The following is a 25268-nucleotide window of genomic DNA, read 5'->3' as shown; positions in this document are numbered from 1 at the left end:
TTCCCATTGATGTCTACATTGCTTCTAAAATACTTTGTTATGACCTCTTTGGCCATATCCCTGTACTTCCTAACACGCCCACATCAAGTGCAATTTCTGACCATCCCCGGTAAAGCACTCTTTCTAACTCCTTTCCTCCTTTACCTCTCTTCCGGCTACTATTTGTGTTTTGGCTGCAGATGAACTCACTCTTTTCTGGCTCTGAGTTTTGCCAGGAAACAGCCTCTGTTTTTCCATCAGCCAAACCACATTCATCCCTCCCTCTGTTTGCTCTGTTGAAATCACAGCTCATGGTCCACCCCCTCTGAGTTTTTCCTACTTTCATCTATTTTCCAAGACCTCTCGCTATATTTTCTAAGGACTGTATTAAATAAATGCCTAAGTTAGGTCAACCTGATGTCTTTACATTGTAAACTCCTCTACTGATGAAACCATGACCAAGATTTACCATGTACTCTCCACTATTTACTATGTTAAAAGGCATCCTGTGAGCACTCAGCAAGTACTTATTGGCCTGGCTTCACCATAAATCAGTTGTTCTTAGTCTCTTTTCCAGTCCAGCACACCTGAGGAATACTGTATATTCTCATCAGTCACTGTGGCTTACTTCTATATGATTCTGTGTCAAAAAGGATGAGGATATACACTCCCATCCTTATCTGAAAAACACTTACAAATAATGAACCAGAGAGTAAGTTATAGGAACCCCCAAAAAACAAGCATTTAACTTCAGCTCTACTTATACAGATAGAGATAAAAGAGAGGGGCTTCCCTGGTGACTCAACAGTAAAGAATTCTGCAGTGCAGGAGTTGCAGGAGACACGAGTTTGATCCTTGGTTTGGGAAGATTCTCTGGAGAAGGGCATGGCAACTCACTCCAGCATTCTTGCTTGAAAAATCCCATGGACCGAGGAGCCTGGAAGGCTAGTCCATAGGGTTGCAAAGAGTCAGACACAACTGAAGCAACTTAGCATGCATGCAGACATAAGACATATGTCTATAACTAGTATGTTACAGAATATAATGTTTTGTTCTTTTTTGTAAAAAAAAAAAGTGCATAAAAATTATAGCCTCTTGACATAAGAGGCTTTGGTACTGATGAAATGTTTTCTCAGGTAAGGATTTATTTTATTATAACCCAAGATGGTACCGAAATGTATTTCAGAATGACTAAAGCAGCTGAGAATTACTTTCTCCTCATGACACAATTTCCCTTGAAATTCCAGTGGTTAATTCTGTCTTCCCCACATCAAGAGGCATCTGCTTTTTCCATGTTCCTCTTCAATGCAAAACAGCACAGCCCTTGAAACGCACTCTGTCTCATATCACCTCCAGATCGTCACTGCTGTTTATAGTGTGGAGTAATGAGCAAGGCATGGGCTTTCAATAAAAACTGCCAGGTTCAAAAGAAAATTCTAACACTTGATAACTTAGGAATCTTCACCTAAATCTGTTTAACTGTAAAAAGGGAAAAAACAACAACACCTCTGTTATGGGGTTTGGGGAAGAAAGAAGCAAATAAGACAGTTCAGTTTGTTAAATTACAAGTCATTTTCATATATTCACCTTCAATATAATTTTGCTCATAGCTAAGATTTTCCTAGGTAATATCATGTCATCTAAAATCCCAGCTTTACAGGTTGGTGCTTGAACTCCACTTCAAGAAAACTTGCATATTTGCTTGACTTCAATGACCAACACTGCTGCATGCCATCAAGTCCTGAAATGCCCATTTTTCTATCTTTTCTGTGCTCTTATTAATAAAGACAATAGTTTGAGGTAACATTTTTCAGTGCATAATATGTGCCAGAAATTGTTGTTAAGTACTTTACAGGCATTGCTTCATTAATCTGACACCATCGTTATTCTTCCCATTCCAGATGTAGAAATGTAAGCTTCCCCTTCATTCTCTTTATCCTTTCATTCTTCTGCTCCATCAGGTCATACTGCCACCACCATTACCAACAGCACCCCCACCACACACACACATTTCACTTACTAACTAATCTAAAGCCCCAAATCAGGGACACCACGTTTGTTCTGTCCAGTGTTCGGCATCCACAGCTGTTTCATCCTGTCTTACACACAAGCAGTTCTGACCTTCAGATTTTTCTGTTCCTCCTCCTGCATTGCTGACAGTTGTAAGTCATAACCATGCTCATTGGCTTCATGAAAAATTCACTTAAGCATAATGCTCACTTTACTCATTTCCAAGTGACTTCCTATCCCATCCCCCACAGAATTCCAAACCTTTCATTTTTCTCCCTCAAACTGGAAATCTCACTCTTCATTGCCAAATGATAACATAGAGATCAACAGACATTATTTATGTGATGATCAAATGTATATTTTTTATTGGCATTCTTCACTACCAAGTAGTAGAGATGGTCCCTGTTCTTCTCGAGATGTAAATTTCCATCTAAATCCTTGATTTCAAATGAATGTCCCTATTACTTCCTCTCCCATCCCCCACACCTATCTCCCCAAGGCAACTTCTACACCTTCCTTTCTCTTTCTTTCTTTTCCTATGAAAGTAATACATGAATATATTTTCCTTTTAGAAATAACAGAAGATGCAATGGCTTTTTCTTCCTGTAAACTAACTTATTTAAATCTTCTCTAGCCCCAAAGAAGGAAAATTGCTTCTCTGCTTCTTAAGCTATTTTATTCTTTCTCTTATGCATTGGCAAAGTTCTTAAAAGATCACTCATCAGTGGATGTTATACCTTCTCTTTCCCTTCTAGCTACAGACCACTGTGATCTAGATTCTGCCCCTACCACTTACCCACAGCTGCCTCTTGGCCTGCATTTAACATGATTTAGTTCTGTAACTCACCTTCATGGAAGTCTTCATAAATGTCTATTCTTTCAGTTGTCCTCCTTTGCATTCATTTTCTTCTCTGTTCTAGATTCTACTCTATATATGAGTTCACCCATGACTAGCACTTCAGGAATCACCCTAAATGAAGGAGTCCACATTTAGAGAGCCAATCCTGGCTTTTCTCTAGGGGTCCCATCCCATGGTCCTAACTGCCTTGAGCCTCTGTTTCCCTGCTCAGCATTCCCTGTGTTATCTGTCTCTCTCTCTCATTACCACTGAAATCTATTTGCTCCCTATCATGGCCATTTGTATTATACTTTGCTTATATCCAACTGTGTATTTCACTGGAATCTGTAGGCTTGTTAAGATCTAGGGCTTTAACTCAATGCCTTGCACACAGTTGCAACTCTACAAACAAAAGTTATTTTAAATTTATTGGTATATGAGTCCAAGGGGAAAAAATCTACCATTTTCATAAAATTAAAGAGGAAATTTTCCTCATGCTCATGTAGTACTTTTATTATCTATTTTCTTTTTGTTTTCATATAGAAAGTCCTCAGAATTGGAAAAGCACTTTTTCTCTAATGAGGGAAAACACTCTCAAATGCCTTTGGGAATGCTGATCATTTCCAAAGTACAGAAAAAATGAAAGCCCCATTAACTGGCAACTTTGGATAGTCATGCTCTAACAGGGAAATTTGAGCAACTGAATCTTTTTTTTTTTTTAATGTATTTTATTGAATATTGAACTGCTCTTCAGGTTCTTCAACTCAAGTTTTGGATGAAAACTTTTAAATGAAAAACATAATTGCCCATTTGGATCTAATCATGCCTACCATCTCCTCATAAACTATTATAAAAGTTGCAGAATCTGGGAAAGATTTTTACAAAATAAACTTTAGAACCTCCCTTTCACCTTTATTAAAAAAAAAAATACAGGACAAGGAATAAAGAATTGAGAACTCTGACCTGGTGTTAATTTTTATATCCCAAGCAACCAAAAGCTAAAAGATTAGCAGCTACTGGAAGGTAGAGGACTTACAAAATAAGCATAAAAGGGGATGGTTGCCTTAAGACAATGAGGAATTGATTATCTCTCGTTGTTGTTGTTTAGTCACTAAGTCATGTCTGACTCTTTGCAGGTCAACCCCACAGACTGTAGCCCTCCAGGCTCCTCTGTCCATGACATTCTCCAGGCAAAAATCCTGGAGTGGGTTGCCATTTCCTACTCCAGGGGATCTTCCTGACACAACTATCAAACCCATGTCTCCTGTGCCTCCTGCATTTCAGGCAGATTATATCTTACCAGCTCCTTAAAAATTTGATTGAAAGAAAAGATAAAGTAATACCCTAACTAACAATATTCCTCATCTATTCATTAGACCAATATTTAGAGGGAGTTTACTGTAGTCAAACCTTTGGGAGCTGTGCACAGAGAGGGAAGCCATGGGGCAGTCGAGGGGCCATGACTAAGCTGAAGCTGGGAGGAAACAGAAACAATGAGACAGAGGAGTCATCGCTTCTAATAGTGACTCACAGGGCAAGGATTTCCAACAACATCGAGACTCAGAGGGATGGAGGAATGAGCTTCCAGGAGACAGCAAGAAGCAAAGAAGCCAGACACTGAAAGCAGCTAAACAAAGAGCAACTGGGGGGCAGAAATGAAGGGCACTCAAGAAGGAAAACTTAAAACTCCTGTTCTTCGATTGGTGCCTTGAACTGAAACCAGTCTTCCAGTTGGTTTAACAAGGCCCACAGCCACTATGAAGTGAAGTGAAGTGCAGTTGCTCGGTCGTGTCCGACTCTTGGCAACCCCACGAACTGTAGCCTACCAGGCTCCTCAGTCCATGGAATTTTCCAGGAAAGAATACTGGAGTGGGTTGCCATTTCCTTCTCCAGGGGATCTTCCCAACCCAGGGATCGAACCCTGATCGCATTGTAGGCAGACGCTTCACCATCTGAGCCACCAGGGAAGCCCAACAGCCACTATGGTCCCTGCCAATCCCAAGGCCTGGTAAGGCAGTCTTCCTGGGTTCCCTTGAGGTCTGGTCTCATAAGAGAGACTCATGATTCCCATTCATACGTTCTTAGAACAACCCCACCCCCATTAATTAGCACAATCAGTAGAGGGTCTCTATTACTTGTGATCAAAAGCATCTTGCTAAACAATACTAACACAGTTACATAAGAAACTGCTTCTTGAAAGTTAGAACTTAGCAACAGCAAGTCATTTCAAGAGGGAAATAATTTGATGTCGGGCAGTACCACCTGCTTATTAAGTTACTAAATTATCTCCATTTCTTTCAAATCTTTATTATTAACAAAATTGCCCTAATTGCACCTACATGATCAGCTGGTATCTTATCATCCCAATTAAAGTGTTGCTACTTTCTGTATATGAGAAAACCAAGGTTCTTACTTACAATCTGAGCTGTCTCAAATTCTTTAAAAGGAATGGCAAGTTATAGGTTTATCTCCCCACAAAAACAACAAAAACCAAAAACACACACACAATTTAGACTATCCTCCATGAAATTCCAAATATATAATTAATGCTTATGTATTTCAATGTCTCTAAAATGACCATTTAATATACCATTTAATATATGAGATGATGTTATTTGTTTCGAATTCTTCTAAAAAGTTTTCATATGCTAGATTGTCTAAATAAGTTTTAGAGATTCTATTTTGGGTTTAAGTGTATATCTTCTAAATCAAAGGAAGCACTTTTTTTTTTTTGCTATTAGAAGCCAATAGATTTTTGATAAGATGGTCTTAAGGGTTGTGTTATATTTTAGGAATGAGCACTTCTGGTCTAGATTTGCCCTGCTGCCTCATTCCTGGTGACTTTTAAACCATGTGGGGTCACAGTGGCCTCTCTTTAATTAGTATCTCACTGGAGGGAGTGGAGCATGTCAAAAAGAAAAGAATGCATGAAGACATTATAAACAAACGTCTTCAAGGCAACTTGGGAAATTTCGTCTAGGAGTGAAGAAAGCCTAGCTCCCTCCTTTGTTACCAAAGTAAGCAGGAAATGGTTTTGATTTCTACAAATTGAGAAGGCTGGAATTTTTATATATGTTTGTTAATTCTGGCTTAACATGTCAGACTTTCTCTTTGTTTCAGTTTGATGGTTTGATTGAAAACCATGCAATCACTATTCAGACATCAGAAGAGTGATATATAAACAAAATAACTGATTCAGTAAAAACTTTTCTATCTAAAGCATGATTCCATTAACAATGTCCAAATTATACTGATACACATTTGTTTCTTTAAAATAAATAAGTACAATATTTAGGACAGTAAAAGTTAGTAATATCTATCTAAAAGATATTTTTAAAATAGATGTTAAATGGCTAAAACTGTACTTCTCGTATCTCTATGTGTAATCAACTAACCTTATGAGGCCAGGAACAAAAACTCTATTTAAATTAGGTTCATTATAGTAAATGAGTGAATGAATTAAAAAAATCAAAAACAAACTTGCCTGAAACTAAGAATGACAATTTAAAAAATCTGAAAAGCTTAAATATATATAAACATATACAAACATATGTGTCTATATCTATCTATCTAAAGATACAGATTCCATACAAATATAATTTCAGAAGGGAATTATATTTTCAAAATACCAAAGAGTAAAATTCTTGCAAATGAAAATGGTTTTGTATATAAGCAATGCTTTTAGATGATTAAATCCTCAGTTCAAAGCACTGGCACTGATTAACGGTTTCTGTTGGGTACTATTTACAAGAAATCACCTCAGCAGGGTGCCCATGTCCAGTTTCATAATCACATAGTACACCCGCCCCACAGGATTACGTTCCGGGCAAGTTTGAATGTTAAGTTGAATTTCATTCTCTTCAGGAAGTGACTTTTACTCAAGATTGAATACAGCTGTTAGTACAGACCACTGTTCCAAAAACACTTCTATGAGAACTGGAAGAAAACACCATTTTAAGAATTGCAAATTCACTTTCATTATTCCAGATCCTCGCAATTACACAGGAGGGGCCTCTTTGGTCCCTGATAGTTGAATTACATTTTTATATATATTCAAAAGAAAACATACTGGATGGTTAAAAGATGGCTATAAGACTTTCCCAGTACTTTTGTAGCCTATATATTTTTCATAAACGAAGGATCAGTTTGTAACAGATTTAGTGCTGGTTTTTTGTTTCAAAAATCAATGTTATCTTAACACTTGATTTTTTTCTTAAATTCCACTGTCTCATACAACTTGGTTTTCTCTTTATATTCACAGAAATGAAGTCTGGCAAATCAAGTGGGGCCTCAACAGAGGAAATGCTGCCAGCTAAAAACACCGGATGTAATCGAGACCACAAGAGACGCATACTTGGTTATACACATCGAACTGAAAAGAGGTATTGGAAAGAAAAACTCAATTTTCATTGGATGGTTTAATTAATTTCATGAAATCTTAACTAGTTCATAGTTTACTCCCAAACAAAAAATATCCTGACATTATTTGGATAATCCTAGGTTCTACTTTCTGGAAATTTTAAAAAGAAAAAAGGAAAAAAAAATCTCTGAATTTCCATCTATCAACCCTGGTCATCCTGCTATCTCTGCGGGAAGGAGAAGAGAGGGATGAGGACCTCAGCCTACCAGGAAAGACAATGCAGGATAAGTAACTTGGATCAGCTTCAGTAAATAGTTGAAAAAACAGCATTTGTAAGAATGTTTTTGTCTGACAGCATTACAGAAAATGTCCTTTCTTAAAGAATTAGAATAGATCTGCCTGTAAATGAACAGACAACAGGACTAAGTTAACTCTATTTGGTGGTGGGGTGGAGACAAGAAAGCTTCCTTTACAAATTCTATTGTCCCTGTTTTTCTATTCCCACCCTTTGACGTGTGGTGCTTCCTTTTGCACAATGATGGTGATGGCTATGATGAATATTGTTCTCCACTGGCTAAGAAAATCTGAACTCGAACTTTTTTGAGAGGAAAGCAGAAGGTTTGGGTACCTCTATTTTTATTTTTTATTTTTGATTGGCAATTAGTGTTTCCCAAGTTTCACATTTCAGTAATTACCTATTGCTCTCTTTCTAAATACTTTTGCAGTCAAATACATTTATCTGCTCCAAAAATAATTCTTCAGACAAAAACTAAAAATTCAGTTTATTTTTCAGTGAAGGAGCAATCTATTTTAATTGTCCAAATATAATCATTTTCACTTAAGACCTTGATTCATGGGTCTCAAGTTTTTATATTTAAAAGTTAAAAAATGATATCTCTTTTTAATTTTTTTTCATATAATATGATCATTGTTTCTTAGGAAGGTGACCATTTCTCGGAAGAGATGAAAGAACCTACCATAACTCACACAGGAGAAAGCACCCCTCTCAGTGAGAACCAGTGATTTTTGAAACTACGTTCTGTTACATATGTCAGCCATCTTAGTATTTCAAGCAAGCTCTTTGAAAAAAACCACAAAAGAAAACCTACTGCCACTAGAGGGAGCTCCACATTCCCTTTGTATCAATAAACGTGTAGAGCGCATTTAACTTCTGAAACAACAAAAAGTGTGATCACTGTACATTTTGTCGTTGCTAATAAAACCAAATCAGGAATTAGGCTTTCAGGGGACAACATTTTCCCCTTCAACTAGCATAACTACTAAGAATATATTTGATGGTTATTATGCACAGATACAAATTAAAAATGACAAACCTTTTTAATTTCTAGAAGTAGTATAGGTTAAGAGTTTCTTTCTGATATTCATTGAGAGTGGAACCTTTTATCTATCAAGCTTTACCTAGTAACTGTCCGTACAATGTTTCAAAGATGGCTGCCACAATCCCTCCCAGTCTGCATACACTTTCCCAATGCGTGTTTGCTCTCCTCAGTCAAGACTTGCAACCTATTTTTCCACCTGCTGTATGTGGGATGGTCTTGTGATGGATCAGAAGAATATAAACATATTGCTGAGTAACTTGCTGGTCTAGGTCTTAAAAAAGTGAAAGTGAAGTCGCTCAGTCGTGTCCAACTCTTTGCGACCCCGACTGTAGCCCTCCAGGCTCCTCCATCCATGGGATTCTCCAGGCAAGAATACTGGAGTGGGTTGCCATTTCCTTCTCCAGGGGATCTTCCCGACCCAGTGGATCGAACCCAGGTCTCCTGTATTGCAGGCAGACGCTTTAACCTCTGAGCCACCAGGGAAGCCCAGGCTTAAAAAGCCTTCAGTCAAATGTCACATAAAGAAGCCTGGGCTCCTCTGTGTTCAGGTAGAGAGCCCACATGGAGAGAGAGGTCCGACCGAATGGGAAGCAGGTGGAGGGGAAGAGAGGCCCTCCAGCCAAGAGCCACACACCTGTGAGGCACGCAAGTGCACTCATTTGAAGACCTTCTATCCATAGCTCTGCTCCCAGCTGCATGCAGCTACATGAGTGACCCAAAGTCACACTGGTGCCATCCAGCAGATCCCAGCTAACTCAGGGTATTGTGCAAAATAATAAATCATTGGTTTAAGTTTGAGATGGTTTATTCCTCAGTAATAAGTGAAGTGAAGTCGCTCAGTCGTGTCCGACTCTTTGCGACCCCATGGACTGTAGCCTACCAGGCTCTTCTGTTCATGGGATTTTCCAGGCAATAGTACTGGAGTGGATTGCCATTTCTTTCTCCAGCAGATCTTCCCAACCCAGGGATCAAACCCAGGTCTCCCGCATTGTAGACAGACGCTTTTACCGTCTGAGCCACCAGGGAAGTCCGTAGATAAAGCCCTTTCACATCCACAAGCTCCTATAGCCCTACAACCCAGTAGGAAACCGGGTCAGAGGTAAAATACCTTATCCAAGAGTTGAGAATGCTTAAAAGCAAATGCAAAGTTAACATTTAAAAGAGATATGTTTCTCCTAAGAAAATGCTGCATCTCTATTTGTTTCTATTTTGTACCTAGTATAGTTGTTGCTTTTGTTCAGTTGCTCAGTCGTGTTCAATTCAACAACTATAGTAAGGATCATCAAATAATCAAGCAATTGACTAAAAATTACTCTTTCTTGTGCTTTTTAAAAAAAATTAGAACTGGTTAAACAATTTTTTTCATTTCTACTAGTCTTAAGGATTCAAAACGTACTAAACAACTTTTTGAACCTATGATGATTTATGCACACTTCTAGTTTTGTTTTGATATTTAAGAACTGTTGGTCACCTAAAGTTTCTATGCACAAAGCACTGGCATCTTCAAACAATTTAAAATTTGAGAATATCCATTAAAAATTCTTACCTTCTGGGAATCACTTTGTCACATATAGAGTTACTGAATAAGCATGTTGTGCACCTGGAACTAACATAGTACTGTAGGTCAATTATACTTTCAAAAAAAAAAAAAAAGTTCTTGCCTTCCTTATTTTCAATGCATTCACAAATTTTGCAACCTCCTATCTGTCTGAGCCCCAGTTCACCAAAGTAATGATTGGACGCCTAGTCCCAGGCCCTTTACATTTTGATGCCCCTCCCCCTTTCCTTCCTCCAAGCTTTCCATGAGACTGCTTATAATTGAAATGGACACACGACTCCAGCTAGAGAAAAATCACTGGGGTTCTTCCCTTTAAGGCTAAGTTTTCCTGAGGGGTGGCAGGGTGAATGGTCTCAGAACTCAAGAATGGTCTAATTCACTGAGACAATAGAACCAGAAAAAATTGAGAGGAAGATCACTAGCTTATCAGAATAAACCAAGTGGCCCACATCAATTACTAAAAATTCAAAAGCCTTAGATCCAGACTGATAGTTTTTTCTCTTCTGAGGAGGCACCTTATTATCAATATACTTTGGTAAAGTATATTCCAATTACCTGTCTAAGTTATACTACTTCTTTTCCCCAGAGACTAAAAAGTACAAATGAGCACAATGAGTGCAACTGTAAATTCCAGGAGCTGGAGGCTGTTAGGGTTTAATTAAATAAATATGTGGATTAAGCATCTTCTGCTGTATACCTTGTGGTGGTGATTTCTTGATTTTAGGGTAAAGAACCAAATCTTCCACGCATGACCCACAAATCCTTGCAAGAGCTGATGCCTGTCTGCCCCTCCAGCACCACTCTCTTCCCACTCACTGTGTTTCAAGTACACTGGTCTTTCAGCTCTTCATATCTTCAAGGTAACCTATCCAGCAACATGCTTTACACACTTGTTCCCTCTGCATGGAATGCTCTTCCTCTGCCTCCACCTGGTTAACTCCTACTTACCCTCCAAGCTTCAGCTGACACCACAGACAGCACTTGACCCAGAAAATCTTCCCTCCCATGCCCCAGAAGAGGCAAGGTCCTCCTCCTGTGTCATCTCACATGGAGCACTCAGCACATCTCCTTTTCTAGACTCATCAGGCTACAGTTTAAATTTCTGTTTAACGTCTATCCTCTGATGAAAGCTCCTTGAAAGAAAGGGTCATACCTGTTTTGTTCTTTGTTTTGGCACTAGTGTCTCGTACAACATAGAGTAACCACTCAATACTTTATATTGAATATGAATCTGTTACATTTAAGGAACTTAATATATATCTATATATAAACATGTTATTTTATGTTGTATATTATCATATCATATCATATTGTATTATAGGTGCTTCTGAAGAACAATCTAACCATTTCAATAAGAGACAGGCGCAAATGACCAAGGGACAAAGCAGAACCCGACCAGTAGTAATATGATGGAGATCTAAATAACACCCAGTAGGGGAATGGGGAGAAGGAGACTGACCCAAATGGTAACTACAGGCAGCTTTGTGGAAAATATTCCAAAAGGGCGTGCAAGAAAGGGCAAGGCTGAAACAAATACATTTCTCTGGCCCACAAGAAACAGTCAAGTTCACAAGTGTTCATCAAACCAACACTCTTCTTTCTTCACCCTTCCTTTTCACCTGGTGTCTCAAATTCTTTCCCAATTCTAGGAAATAAAAGAAATGGTGGTTTCATAGGACACTGGCAATGATTGTCACTCAAAGAAATGTCATTTGAATGATAAACTATTAGACTTATGTGTAGAGACTGACTTAACCCCTTGCAGCAACAACTTGGCATCTGTGAAGAAATTCAGACTAGGACCTGAAAACCAAGCCTGGCCAAGAAAAGACTTCGGCTAAATCCAGACATAAAGACTGTAAAATGCTTGGGAGTAGGGAGAGAATGTGCAGACCATGCTGGTAGCCTGGTGGCAATAAGCCTAAGAAGGAACCAGAGCTTTGAGGAAAGCGGGGCTGCTGCGACAGTGCGGGGAAATGTTTGTGACACGTTGCTGTGTCATGACAGAGCGACTGGGAAACAAGCATCTCTTTAATGATTTGGAATTCTGGACAGATATGCTAAGTATCCTCCCTGACTGCCTAAAACAAAGCCGATTCACACATGGTATATCACCCTCCTTACCCAATCCTCAAGCAGTGCATATCATGTAAGTCCAATGAGAGGAGCTATGAACTATCTTCTCTTCTGAGTTCATGCTCCTAGTTAACTGGCTGAATCTCCTGGGAAGGAACCTATTCTCACTGGCTTGGATATAAAGTTAAGAAAGTAAAACAAGTCTGGTTACAGAATTCAAGTTTTCGGCAGCAAACATTATTTTTAGCTTCACAATTAAAAACTGACTGAAATTTGGTCCATGTAGCAAACATTAAGTGACATGAAGATATAATTTTGTTGCCTGGCTTTGCATAAATAACATCAAAGTTAAGGTTGAAAAATGGGCTTCCATTACTGGAAATTCATTTGGTAAATATACTGCTTACACAAATTTTTCTGGTTCTGATCCAAAGAAATGTGAGTTGGTTTTGAAGACCTCTTTTTTTACACCATGTCTCCACAGTGCTATCTTACAGCTTTTTAAACAACTATTCATCAAAAGTGAATTTTAATTCCCAAGTATATTTTAATATCAATCTCTCAACACAAAGCACTATAATTTAAAAGCAATCTGGAGTATCCAGGAACATGCCTGTACAGCAGAGCTGCACCACTTAAGTACGGAATTGTGCAATCTGAGTTTACTTTGGGTTATGTGATAAGGACTCAACTCCTAATCATTTTAATCACATATTTTTTATGACCTCTTTGTTTAAAGTCAATATTTTAATTGGCATATATCAAGATCCAAACACATCTTGGATCAGAAATTTGTTTAAACTGAGAAAAAGCCTAGAGCATGGTGGCCTAATTTTCACTTACTAAAGGAGTTTGTAATAAACGACATTTTTAGAGATAATGAAACAACACTCAATAGGAAAAGTGTAATCACTAGCTCAAGAGATGTGTTTAACAAAGAAGACATGAGTTTAGTCCATTTAAAAACTAAACACAGCCACCTCTACACCACTATTTTGGGTGATACATATAAACTAAATTCAGATATTTCCAAAATCTTATTCTAGTCAATAGTTACAGCCCATCCAGTTACCAACTATTTCATTAGCACTACTAAAACACAGAAACACTGGACATGAGTTTGATCTCTTTTTTCCCATTGTGTACCCGAAACAAACAAGCATGAAAAAGGAAGCCTTTGAGGGAGAGATAGAGAGCAGGGGGAAAAAAAAAAAAAACAGCAGTAAATGGGTTAGAAAATAGACTATACCAGTGCCATCCATGAGAGTCTTCTGTAATGATGAAAATGTTCCACATGTTTACTGTCCAAAATGGCACCTGGTGAGCACTTGAAATATAGCTGAGGGTTGACTGAGGAAGTGAATTTTATTTTAATTAACTTAAACTTAAATTCAAACAATCACAGGCAGTTAGTGGCTACCATATTTGATAGCATAGGCCTATAATTTAGTGGATCCTGAAAACTGAAGAAATAAACTATTATATATGCTTGGAGACACTTGGGGAAGAAACAAACTTGGAGACACTGATTTGGCTCCAGACCACCACAATAAACTGAATATTCATTTTATTCATTTATTTATTCATTTATATAATGAATATATATAAAGGCTATATTTATACTATACAGTAATCTATGAAATGTGTGATATTATTATGTCTAAAAAAACCAATGTACATACCTTATTCTAAAAACACTTCATTGCTAAAAAAATGCTAACCGTTATCTAAGCCTTCAGTGAGTCATAATCTTTTTGCTGGTGGAGGGTCTTCCTCAGTGTTATTGGCTGCAGAATGATCAGGGTAGTGGATGCTGAAGGCTGGGGTGGCTATGGCAATTTTCTAGATGAAGACAACGATGAAGCCTGCCACATCGACTGGCTTTTCCTTTCACAAATGATTTTTCTCTAGTATGCAGTGCTATTTGATAGCACTCTGCCCACAGCAAAATTTCTTCCAAAATGGAGTGAACCCTTCCAAACTTTGCTGTTGCTTTATCAGCTATTAATATTCTAAATTTTTGCTGTCATTTCAACAATCTTTACAGCATCTTCATCTAGAATAGATTTCATCTCCAGAAACCACTTTCTTTGCTCATCCGTAAACAACTGCTCGACAATTAAAATGTTATTGTGAAATTGCGGCAGAGCAGACACATCTTCAGGCTCCACTTCTTCTTCTGGTTTTCTGGCTATTTCTACCACATCTGCAGTTACTTCCTCCACTGAGGTCTTGAATTTCTCCAAGTCATCCATGAGAGTTGGAATCAACTTCTTCCAATATCCTGTTAAATGTTGATATTTTGACCTTTTCCAATGAATCACATGATGAATCCTTTCCAGAAGATTTTCATTTGACTTTGCTCAGATCCACCAGAGCAATCAGTACAGCAACTACAGTTTTCCAAAATGTACTTCTTAAGTAGTAAGACTCGAAAGTCAAAATTACTCCTTGATGCATGGGCTGCAAAATGAACGTTGTGCTGGCAGGCATGAAAATGACATTAACTTCATTTTACATCTCCATCAGAGCTCTTGGGTGACAGAGACACTGCCAACAGGTAGTACTATTTTGAAGGAGTCTTTTTTCTGAGCAGCAGATCTCAACAGTTGGAGAAGGAAATGGCAACCCACTGCAGTGTCCTTGCCTGGAGAATTCCGTGGATGGAGAAGCCGTCTATGGGATCGCACAGAGTCGTACACGACTGAAGCGACTTAGTAGTAGTAGCAGCAGCAGCAGCAGATCTCAACAGTGGGCTTAAAATATTCAGTAGATCATGTTGTAAAGAGATGTGCTGTCATTCAGGCTTTGTTATTCCATTTATAGAGCATATGAACAGCAAATTTAACATAATTTTTATGCTAGGACTTTCAAAATGGTAAATGAACACTGGCATCAATTTAAAATCACTAGCTGCATTAGCTCCTAACAAGAGAATCAGTCCATCTTTTGAAGCTTTGAAGCCAGGCATTGACTTCTCCTCTCTAGCTATGAAGTCCTAGATGGCATCTTCTTCCAATAAAAGGCTGTTTTGTGTACACTAAAAAATCTGTTTAGTGTAGCCATCTTCATTAATTATCTTAGCCAGATCTTCTGGGTAGCTTGCTACAACATTAGCACTTTCTGCTTCACCTTGCAATCTGATGTTATCAAGATGGCTTCAACTTCTTTCCTTCAACCTCATGAACCAACCTCTGCTAGCTTTGAACTGTTCTCCAGCAGCTTTCTCACCTCTCTCAGCCTTCACAGAGTTGAACACAGTTAGCCTTGCTCTGCATTAGTCTTTGGCTTAAGGGAATATTGTTGCTGGTCTGATCTTCTATCCAGACCACTAAGATTTTCATTATCAGCAGTAAGGATGCTTGCTTTCTTATCATCTATGTGTTCACTGGAGTGTGCTTTTAATTTCCTTCAAGAACTTTTCATTTACACTCACAACCTGGCTACCTGTTTGGCCAAAGGAGGCAACTTTCACCCTCTCTTGACTTATGACATGCCTTCTTCACTAAGCTTAATCATTTCCAGTTTCTGACTTAATATAAAAGATGTGTGACACTTTCCTTCACTTGAACACTCTTAGGTCACTGTAGGTTTATTAATTGGCTTAATTTCAAAATTGTTTTATCTAACAGGGAGGCCTGAGGAGCAGGAGGGAACCAGGGAAGAGCATGTTGGTGGAGCAGTCAGATCACACACGATTAAGTTCGTCATCTTATATGGGCAAAATAATTAAAACAGTAACATCAAAGATCACACATCACAGATCACCATAACAAACATAATAATAACAAAAAGTTTGAAATACTGCAGGTATTACCAAAGTGTGACAAAGAGACATGAAATAAGCAAAATGCTGGGAAAATGGCTTGCTCAGTGCCAGTTACCTTCAACTGGTAAAAAGCACAATATCTGCCTAGTGCAATAAAGCCAAATGCAATAAAACAAAGTATGTCTGTATACAGTTAGTTAAGTGGCTCAACTACTCTGTGGTCAGCAGGTATCTAGAATTATTTTTATCTGGTAATTATCTGATGATGTTTTAAAATCCTTGTTAAATTGACCATGAAAAAGATCTTCAACCATAGATAAGGACTGTCAAGGAAGGACAGAAATGACAGAATGTCAGGGCAGAAAGGACAAGCCCAATCCTGATTCCTGTAGTTAAGCATTCTGCCATGTTACCCAGTTTTTACAAGAAATTAAACATTTAAAGGGACTGGTATTTTGGCTAAGGCAGTTCAGCCTGACCCAAACTGTCTACACAGCTAGGAGAGACAAGCAGAATGACAACAACAAAAAGTCTTACTAACTCTCTCTGGAAATCACTGAGATTATCTGAAACTATTTCTATGCTTTAACTAGACACTCTACTGAAAAGACTCTCTCATGAGACTTGAGCCCCTTTGGGGGAATACACACACAGACACACGTATGTATTTTCTAAATTCAGTTCTTTCTCAGTTTTTGTATCCCAACATTTTTCTTATCACCAGTTACCATATCTTCTGTGTGGTCCTGAAAACATTTATTTATTTAAATCTCACACTCTCTGAGGAAGGAAGAGTAGGAATTATTCTCCTCAATTTATACATTGTGAAAAAGCCTTATATATCTGAAGAAAACTCTAATTCAAAAAGATACATTCAGTCCAATGTTCACTGCAGCACTATTTACAACAGCTAAGACATGGAAGCAATATAAATGATCACTGACAGAGAAATGGATAAAGTAGATGTGGTACGTACATACAATGGAAGATTATTTAGCCCATAAAAAGTGAAATAATGCCATTGGCAGCAACATGCATAGACCTAGAGATTAGCATACTAAGTGAAGTAAATTGGACAGAGAAAGCCAAATACATGAGATATCACTTATATGTAGATCTTAAAAAAAGATATAAATGAACTTATTTACAAAACAGAAAGAGTCCCAGACATAGAAAACAAACTGATGGTTACCAAAGAGTATAGTGGGGATGGGGCTAGGCAGAGATAAATTAGGAGTTTGGGATTAACAACTACATACTGCTGTACATAAAACAGATAAGTATATAGCACAGGGAACTGTATTCAATATACTATAATAGATGGAAAAGAATCTGAAAAAGAATATACACCTGAAACTAACACAATATTCTATACTAACTATACCTCAATTTTTTAAATGATTTTTTTTTAAAAGAAAAAGAACTGGGATAAAAAGACAAAAAGAGAAAGCCTTAAAGTTAAGTGACTTGCCAAAGGCAATGAGAACATCAATCTTTTTATTCCTATTCCAAGGCTCTTTCTTCAGAATACTTAGTATACACTAATCACGCAATATATTTTATTATCTAATAATTAGAATGCAACAGGAATAGGTTTTTATATTCACCAAGCCATAGACTAGTTTTCATATTTGGGAGGATTTTTACATTAGAATTGCAGCCTTAGTTTTTCTTTTTTACAAAAAGCATTTATTTTTAAGATTACCTCTGGCTGTGAGAAAATGGACATATACTTCTCCCTCCAAGAAGTAAGAGGAAAAACAAGAAGTATTGTCCATTGAAGTACAATAATGGGAAATCTAAATCTAGAATTATTTTCAGATCCAGACTAAATTGAACTTCTTTGTCCAAATTTCCTAAGAACCAAGAATGCATTCATTACAGCATTCTGAGGTTTAGTTATAGTATGAAAATAAATGTTCCATCACATAGTCAAGTTATGACTTAATTAAGCATTGATAAATTGAGAAGGAAATGAAGCAGGGAAGGAGTTCTGATCAACATTATTGGATTTATAAAGTCATCTCTATGAAACAATCCATCAAGAAAGGTTTCATAACCTTCATTGCAGCAGTCCACCTTAGTGGAACAAATAAAATTGTCAATTTTTCTAAAACTGTCCCTTCTATTTAATTTACATCAGTAAATAATGTTGGCCAATAAGCTCCAAACAGCCACCATCAATTCCTCGCCTTCCTGTACTCAAGTGGCCCTCCTCCCATCAAGAGATGCAATCTCTTTCAATTCACCTGGAATGTGGGCTGACATGTAACTTGCTTTGACCAACAAAATGTGGTGGAAGTGATGCTGTTTTTGGCAGTTTCCACCTTTCCTTCTGGAAGACAGCCACCATATAAGATAAGCACAACTATCTTGAGAATACTGTCCCATGAGAAAGGGCAAGCTACTCAGGCGGAGAAGAAAGAATAAGAACAAAGCAAGAAGCACCAGCCCTGAGAAAGTGAAGCCTTGACAACTTTCCAGTCCACTGAAGCCACCAGCTGAAATACAGCCCAATGCCCCACCTCAGCTGATAGCACCTGGAGTTACCAACCCTGTCTACATTCCCATATCACAGAATCAGGAGGAAAAATACATCACTGTTGTCTTAAGCAATGCAGTTTTGGGTTGATTTATGATGTTATCTCTTCCATATTTTACTACCAAATTTGCTTCCTTACTTCTTATTCTGAACAAAGGAAATAACTTGGAAGTATAGTTGACCATTTTCACCCAAGCTCAAATATGACTGAATGAGAGTATCTCTGAAGGTATTACTACCATGGAAAAGGCTCACCCAAACAGAAAGCTCATCCCCGAGGTTTCCTGATACACTGGTCTCGTGATTATTACCACCACTGAACAAAAAGAAAGTAAACGAAAGGAGCTAACAGAGTAACGGGTTCCTGGAAAACTACAGCATACATTTTTACCCTGATCTGAGAGAATGAGTTTAGCAAAAGAATCCTCAGCTGAAGCCTTTCAACTGAAAAGGATAATGAAGAAAAGTAGCCAGATTAACTGAAATTAAGCAGCCGGGTTGTCTGTCTTTGAAGGACATCCTAGAATCTCACCCCTCCTCCCACTCTATTTCTTGTCTTTCTTTTTTTACCATGAATATTTAATTCGACGATGAGATAAGAACTTTAAATCATTACAAAACATTAGCAGATAAGTGCTAAGTTTGCACATTAATCGATTGTAGAAGACTGCTTCGTTTCCCTGGAATGAAATGATGCTGGGAAAATATTTTTAATAGGTAAAATAAATATGAATGACATGAAAAAAAAAAACCTGGGTAGCTAGATAAGTCTAAAATGTTAAAGGGGCACTTTCTAAGGTAAAACCTGCTTTAGCTTTCTCAATCCACTTTAGACTGAACCCTGAGTGATATTAAAGGTGAAAAGAAATTACATAAAACTACAAGAGCATACTGGCAACTACTATCCTAAAGGCCATCAATTGAACCTTCATGGTTACCCTTAGTGACATTGATTTAGCTCCACCACTGCCACCTGAGTTTTCTGTCTAGTTTGTGGCTCCCATCTGAGCCCTCCTAAAGGCCCTCTGAGGGAGGGAGAGGTGTAAAACATGAACTGTTCTCATTTCTCTTGCAATTGCTCCCAGTATGGCACAATTAGCAAGCATAGTATACAATCCATAATTCAAAGTGTACCCAATGCCTCAGCCAATCTGAAAAGTTGCCAGTTCTGTCAGAAATGCCAACACTCCAATTCAGTACTCACTACACAGAATCTTCATCTCCTGTATGCACAGGAGCCACAGATGTTGAAACATGACCAATTTTATGACCAACAAATGAATCTTGAAATGTCTATAACCATAAGAACACAGGCAGTCTATGAATATGATGCTTCCTTCTAAGTCAGCCTCCCAAGTGCTTGATGGATGTTGGCTTGTGACACTTTTTAATCTTTAAAGCATGCAACCTAAGAAGTATTCAAACTGTGAGAAGTACAGGTACGAAGGAACAGTCTGCATCACATGCAATATGTATTTCTGTCATTCAGGAAAAATCGGAGGCACTGATTATTAAGGGACTGAAGTCATACTTACCAGTTTTTCTAAAACAAATTTCCAATTACAGCCATATTCTATACTTCTCCATATAAGGGGTTAATGATAAATTTCTCTAAACCAGTTTTCAAGAGCCTGACTCCAAAAATGCAGGAGAATCACCCTGTTCATACCACTTTTCCTCCTGTGATCAGCTGAGATTTTTGACAGGACCTGGACAAGAAATAAGAAATGCCTTAGGGCCCTGCTGTTCCTACCGCTGCAGGAACAGAAGAAGTGACTTTGATGCTGATGTCCTTTCTGACTCCCCAGCAAGTCCTTTTTGCTTTTCAGCAGCATTCAAAGCATTCAGAAGTCAGGAATACTCTTTGAAGGGACTCCATAGGGGAATCAAGTTATATAAAACCTATTGTTTATGCAGACAAAAGGCAATCTTTGGAGGATCAATGCTTTCCAGTAACTGAGAACTTAAAGGAATTCTCCTTCTCCATCATGAAAATTGACCAAATGGATCCAGCTTCCTCCCTGAGATGGGACTCAACAGGCCTGGCCTCAAAAACCATGTCTAGGTACGATTCTGACACCTAAACTAATCCGGCATCCCTGACTTCAGGGTGCTTCCACCTTAGCTCCATCTTCAACATAGACTGATTGACTGGTCTTTCGGTCAGTTAATTCCCAAGCCAAAGACCATCAGGAGTATCCTTGGAAGTATCTCCACTTACCACCTTATCCTCTAGGGGAAGCATGAGAGTCGCCACCTTTACTGCTGGCAAAACCCCCTACACCCCATCCCTACCCACCTCACCAAACGTGTTCGCTCTAAAATGGCCTTTTTAGTGATGTCCCTAGCATCCGCTGGTACTGAAGCTGTGCTTTCCATTACCTCAGTAGGTTGCTGACTCCAAGACCTCCTCTCTAACATTCTTTTGAGGGGTTCAGATAGCACAGACATATTTGTACACATGGGAGGCAGCCAATTTCTTCTTCTTCCAAGAAATCTCACATATAACATTTTCTCACATTCTCTAGGATCCCATCTTGGATTATTCATCAGTATGCAAATGTTTCGACAGAGGAAGACAGATTCTTATTGTTGTTTTATTTTTTAAAACAAGATTGAGATATAATACACAGATCTTAAATGTTTAGTCCATGAATTCTGACAACTGTATACAGTTGTGTAACCACCATTCAAAACACGACTTACGTCATTTCCATCTCTCAGGAGTTCCACCATGCCCCTCTCTTTTAACCTCCCTCTTCATCCACTTTCTGAAGTCTATCAACATAAGTTAAATTTACCTTGGATTTCAGGTAAATGAAATCATAGAAACAAGGCTTTTTTTTTTTTTTTTTGCATCAGGCTTCTTTCATTCAAACTGCCTGAGATTCATCAGTGTGGTTGCTTAAATTGGTAGTTTGTTCTTTTTTACTGATGAGTAGTATTTTATTGATGAGTAGACCCCATTATAAAAGAATTTGTTTATCCATTTTCCACGGACATTTGGACTGTTTCTAGTGTCTGGCTTTATGAATATGACTGCTATAAAGATTCTTATGCAATTCTTTCTGTAGGAATATATTTTTATTTCTCATTGGTAAACACCTAGGAGTGGAACTGCTACATCATATGATGTCTGTTTAGCATTTTAAGAAGCTGTTCAGCAGTTCTCCAATGTGGTTAGACCATTTTATACTCCCACTATTGACTGAGAATTGCAGGTGCTCCACGTCCTCCCCAGCATTTGTCATTGGTAGCCTCTCATATTTCAGCTATTCTAGTGGATGTGAAATGGCATCTCACTGTGGCTATAATTTGCGTTTCCCTGATGTCTAATAATGTTGATCATCTTTTCTGAGCATGTTGGCCATCCATATACCTTAATTTATGCAGTACCTGTTCAGTCTTTGAGTTGGCATTTTCTTATGGATTTGTAAAAATTCTCTATGTACTTTGGATTTAAGTCCTTTGTCAGATACACGTGTTGTGATTGTTTTACCTGTCTATTCATTTTCTTCAAGGTATATTTTGGCAAACAAAAATGCTTAATTTTGATAATGTCCAATTAGTCAGTTTTTAAAGCTGACTATGTGCTTTTTGTGTGGTATCCAAGAAATCTTTGTCTACTTTGAGGTCATAGAGATATCCTCCATGTCTTCCAGAAGATTTAAGGTTCTGAGTTTACATATGGGTCTGCAATCCGTTCAAATTAATTCTATAGAGATGGGTGTGAAAGTTCACTTTTTTTCCCAAAGGGTCTGTTTCTTGACAATATATTTGCCCACAGTTTGCGAAATAACTGCATCCCAATACAAATGAAAAATAATTTATAAATGCCTTAATTTGCATGTGAATGGTACATGCCCACACCATGCTGATTTTATTTTCTATTGCATTCAGTATTCTAGTAGGACTGGCCATCTTAACACTGAAAAGTATTACAAGGACAGATTACTCAAACTGCACATCCTACAGCAGCTACAAATTGCACTACATAAATATTTTACTTTTAGTTTTTGAAGCAAGAGCTCAGATATAACAAGACTCTGAGGTTTCCTAATTTTAGTGAAAGTTTTATAATTTGACTCATAAGTACAACTGTTTAGAATGAAACATTTATAAGGATAAAGTGACTTGTTCATGTCCTTATAACAGGAGAGGGAGAGGAGCCATAGGTCCAACGCCTGCAACGCAGACTCAGAAGGCAGGAGAAGTGAATGGCTAGGGAGGAAGGGCCCAAAGAGAATTCATGGGCACGGTCTGTCTTGCTTCTTCTCCTTCTCTTGTTTAAGCCTGCCTGCCAAATAGGAATGACTGATGCTGACAGAAAACACAGCTCCAGAAAGAGCCAGGAAGGATTGTAGACTGTCTGATGGCATGTGTTGCTAATCTTGAAAAATAATAAATTATTTGAGCATCAGTTAAGTGCACTTTCTCTACTCTTTTAATTCAATTCAAATTCCAGCCAGTGTTCAGTCTAACACAGGAAATGGAATATCAGCCACCGAATCAGGCAACCGTATCTTACCTATAGAGCTACTGGTAAGCTGTCATTTGTCTTCTGCTTAGCTTTCCAAGACAACAACTAAATGAGGATGCTTTTACCCCAAACTCCCTTTGGGTAGTCCAAAGATTATTGAATTTCTTGTTATGGATAAATATCTTGATTTCCACAGCAATAAAGTATGCAACCGTATGCTCTGCTTTTTAACTGCACAAGTAGGAGAGTGAATGTGTGTGTGCGCGCTCACGCGCATGGCAAGTATGTGTAAAAGGGTTAAGCGGAAAAATAGGAAAAGGAGAGAATTCTTCTTTCAGTCACCAGGAAAGTTACTCTGCCCTTGCTATTTGTGTACAATGTCATCCTGAAAACTTTAGGTTATAGACAGAGAAGGTCCAGAGTCTGTCTGGAGAGCATTCTCTAGCCCTGGGAGACAGGATAAGATAGGGAGAAGGAGGGTGACTAGATCAACACTGATGAGAACAATTTCTTTATAAGTACTTTATAAAATAAGATATACTTTATCTTCTTACAATTAAGTACCCACCAAATTTCAGAAGGAAAATTTTTTAGGCATGCTCTGAATTTCCAGTGCTAGTAATCATTTGATATATAAACACAAATACTTGGAGAACACATATATAAACTCACAAAAGTCTTATTAGCTAAGATAAAAATACATAGTTATTCAACAATAATAACTAACATTTATTGAATATTTCATATATGCCATACACTAAGTACTTTGCATGTTTTAACTCATTTATTCAACATGATAAAGCCTTGAAAACATTACTGTTTATTATCAGTTTATACAAAACTGAGAAACAGACAAGAGTAAGTAAGTTGTTCCAGGTCACATTTAAACACAAGCAGTCTGACTCCAGAGTTCACTGCCAATGTGATATGGAGTGAATTTTGTCCTCCTAAATTCTTATACTGAAGTCCTAACTTCCAGTGTAGCTGTATTTGGAGATAGAGCTTTTAGGAAGAAATTAAGATTAAATGAGGTTATAAAGGTAGAATCTTAATCCGATAGAACTGGTGGCTTTACCCTCCATGCCTTGTGAGCACCAAGGATCGCCCATGAGAGCACACAGCAAGGAGGCAGACGTCTGCAAATCAAGAAAAGAACTCTTAACTATTCACAATAACCAAGACATGGAAACCACCTAAATGTCCACTGGCAGATAAACAGATAAAGAAGATGTGGTACATATATAAGATGGAATATTACTCTACCACAAAAAAGAAAGAAATAACACCATTTGCAGTAACATGAATGGACCTAGAGATTAACATACTAAACAAGCCAGAAAGACAAAGATCATACGATATCACTTACATGTGTATTCTAAAAATATGACACAAATGAACTTATCTACAAAACAGAAATAAACTTACAGACATAGAGAACAGATCTGTGGCTGCCATGGGGGAAGGAGGCTGGGGAGGAAGGAACTGGGAGTTTGTGATTAACAGGTGCAAACTATCATATAGAAAGTTGATAAACAGCAAAGTCCTACTGTATAATACAGGGAACTATATTCAGCAGTGGAAAAGAATATGAAAAAATATACATATAACACTTAATCACTTTGCTGCACACTAGAGACTAATGCAACATTGTAAATCATCTATCCTTCAATAAAATAAATTTTAAAAAGAAAAGAGGTCTTGCCAGAACACAGCCATATTAGCACCCTGACCTCTGACTTGCAGCCTCCAAGCGCTGTGAGAAAATAAACTTCTGGCTTTTAAGCTACCCAGTCTACAGTATTTTGTTATGGCAGTCCACACAGACTAAAACACTGTGGAAATCATCTTCCCAGAAACTTCCAAGTAAGGGGACAATTGAACAAAAGATCTAAATTTGGCTTCACCTATAATTTCTTCTCATACCAGTTAATTTGCCCCTCTTTCATAGGGTACTAAAAGCATCTGAGAAGCTACAATCGTGCTGGATTTTATCACAATAAATATTCATAGATTTTAAAATACATGCATCAACACAGGCAGGTTAAGACATGTTTAATATATTGATCTTTACAAAAGAAACATAAAGGCTTCTGATCAATATAAATGTAAAAGTTTTGGGTCAGATTTTTAGCATAACTAGATTTTTAGGCAATGACTCTGGGAACCAAATGGAATAAGAATGAAGACCTTAAATGGCTACTGTTACAATATTCCTTGATTTATTAAAAATAAACAAAGACCATTATTAGTAATGCCAAATCTCTAGCATTCCCATCTAGTGAAAGGAATTATCAGTGTCTAAAAGATCTTTGTCAA

The 25268-nt window shown here is 37.8% G+C and overlaps 1 protein-coding gene and 1 long non-coding RNA gene across 9 annotated transcripts in view; one reads left to right on the top strand and one right to left on the bottom strand.

Annotated features, from left to right (window-relative positions):
* The window catches only part of RBMS1 (RNA binding motif single stranded interacting protein 1), a 217886-nt gene that overhangs the window by 142865 nt on the left and 49753 nt on the right, over positions 1–25268 (bottom strand). The gene's annotated exons all lie outside the window — the stretch shown is intronic.
* LOC138433914 (uncharacterized) lies at positions 6767–8373 on the top strand. The gene is made up of 3 exons (XR_011254513.1): positions 6767–7209; positions 7328–7805; positions 8127–8373. It is a non-coding gene; the product is annotated as an uncharacterized lncRNA (long non-coding RNA).

The sequence above is a fragment of the Ovis canadensis genome, chromosome 2 (genome assembly GCF_042477335.2).
Source record: "Ovis canadensis isolate MfBH-ARS-UI-01 breed Bighorn chromosome 2, ARS-UI_OviCan_v2, whole genome shotgun sequence".
NCBI lineage: Eukaryota > Metazoa > Chordata > Mammalia > Artiodactyla > Bovidae > Ovis > Ovis canadensis.
Note: the sequence above shows the minus strand (reverse complement) of the source record. Positions and strands in the feature narration are given on the sequence as shown.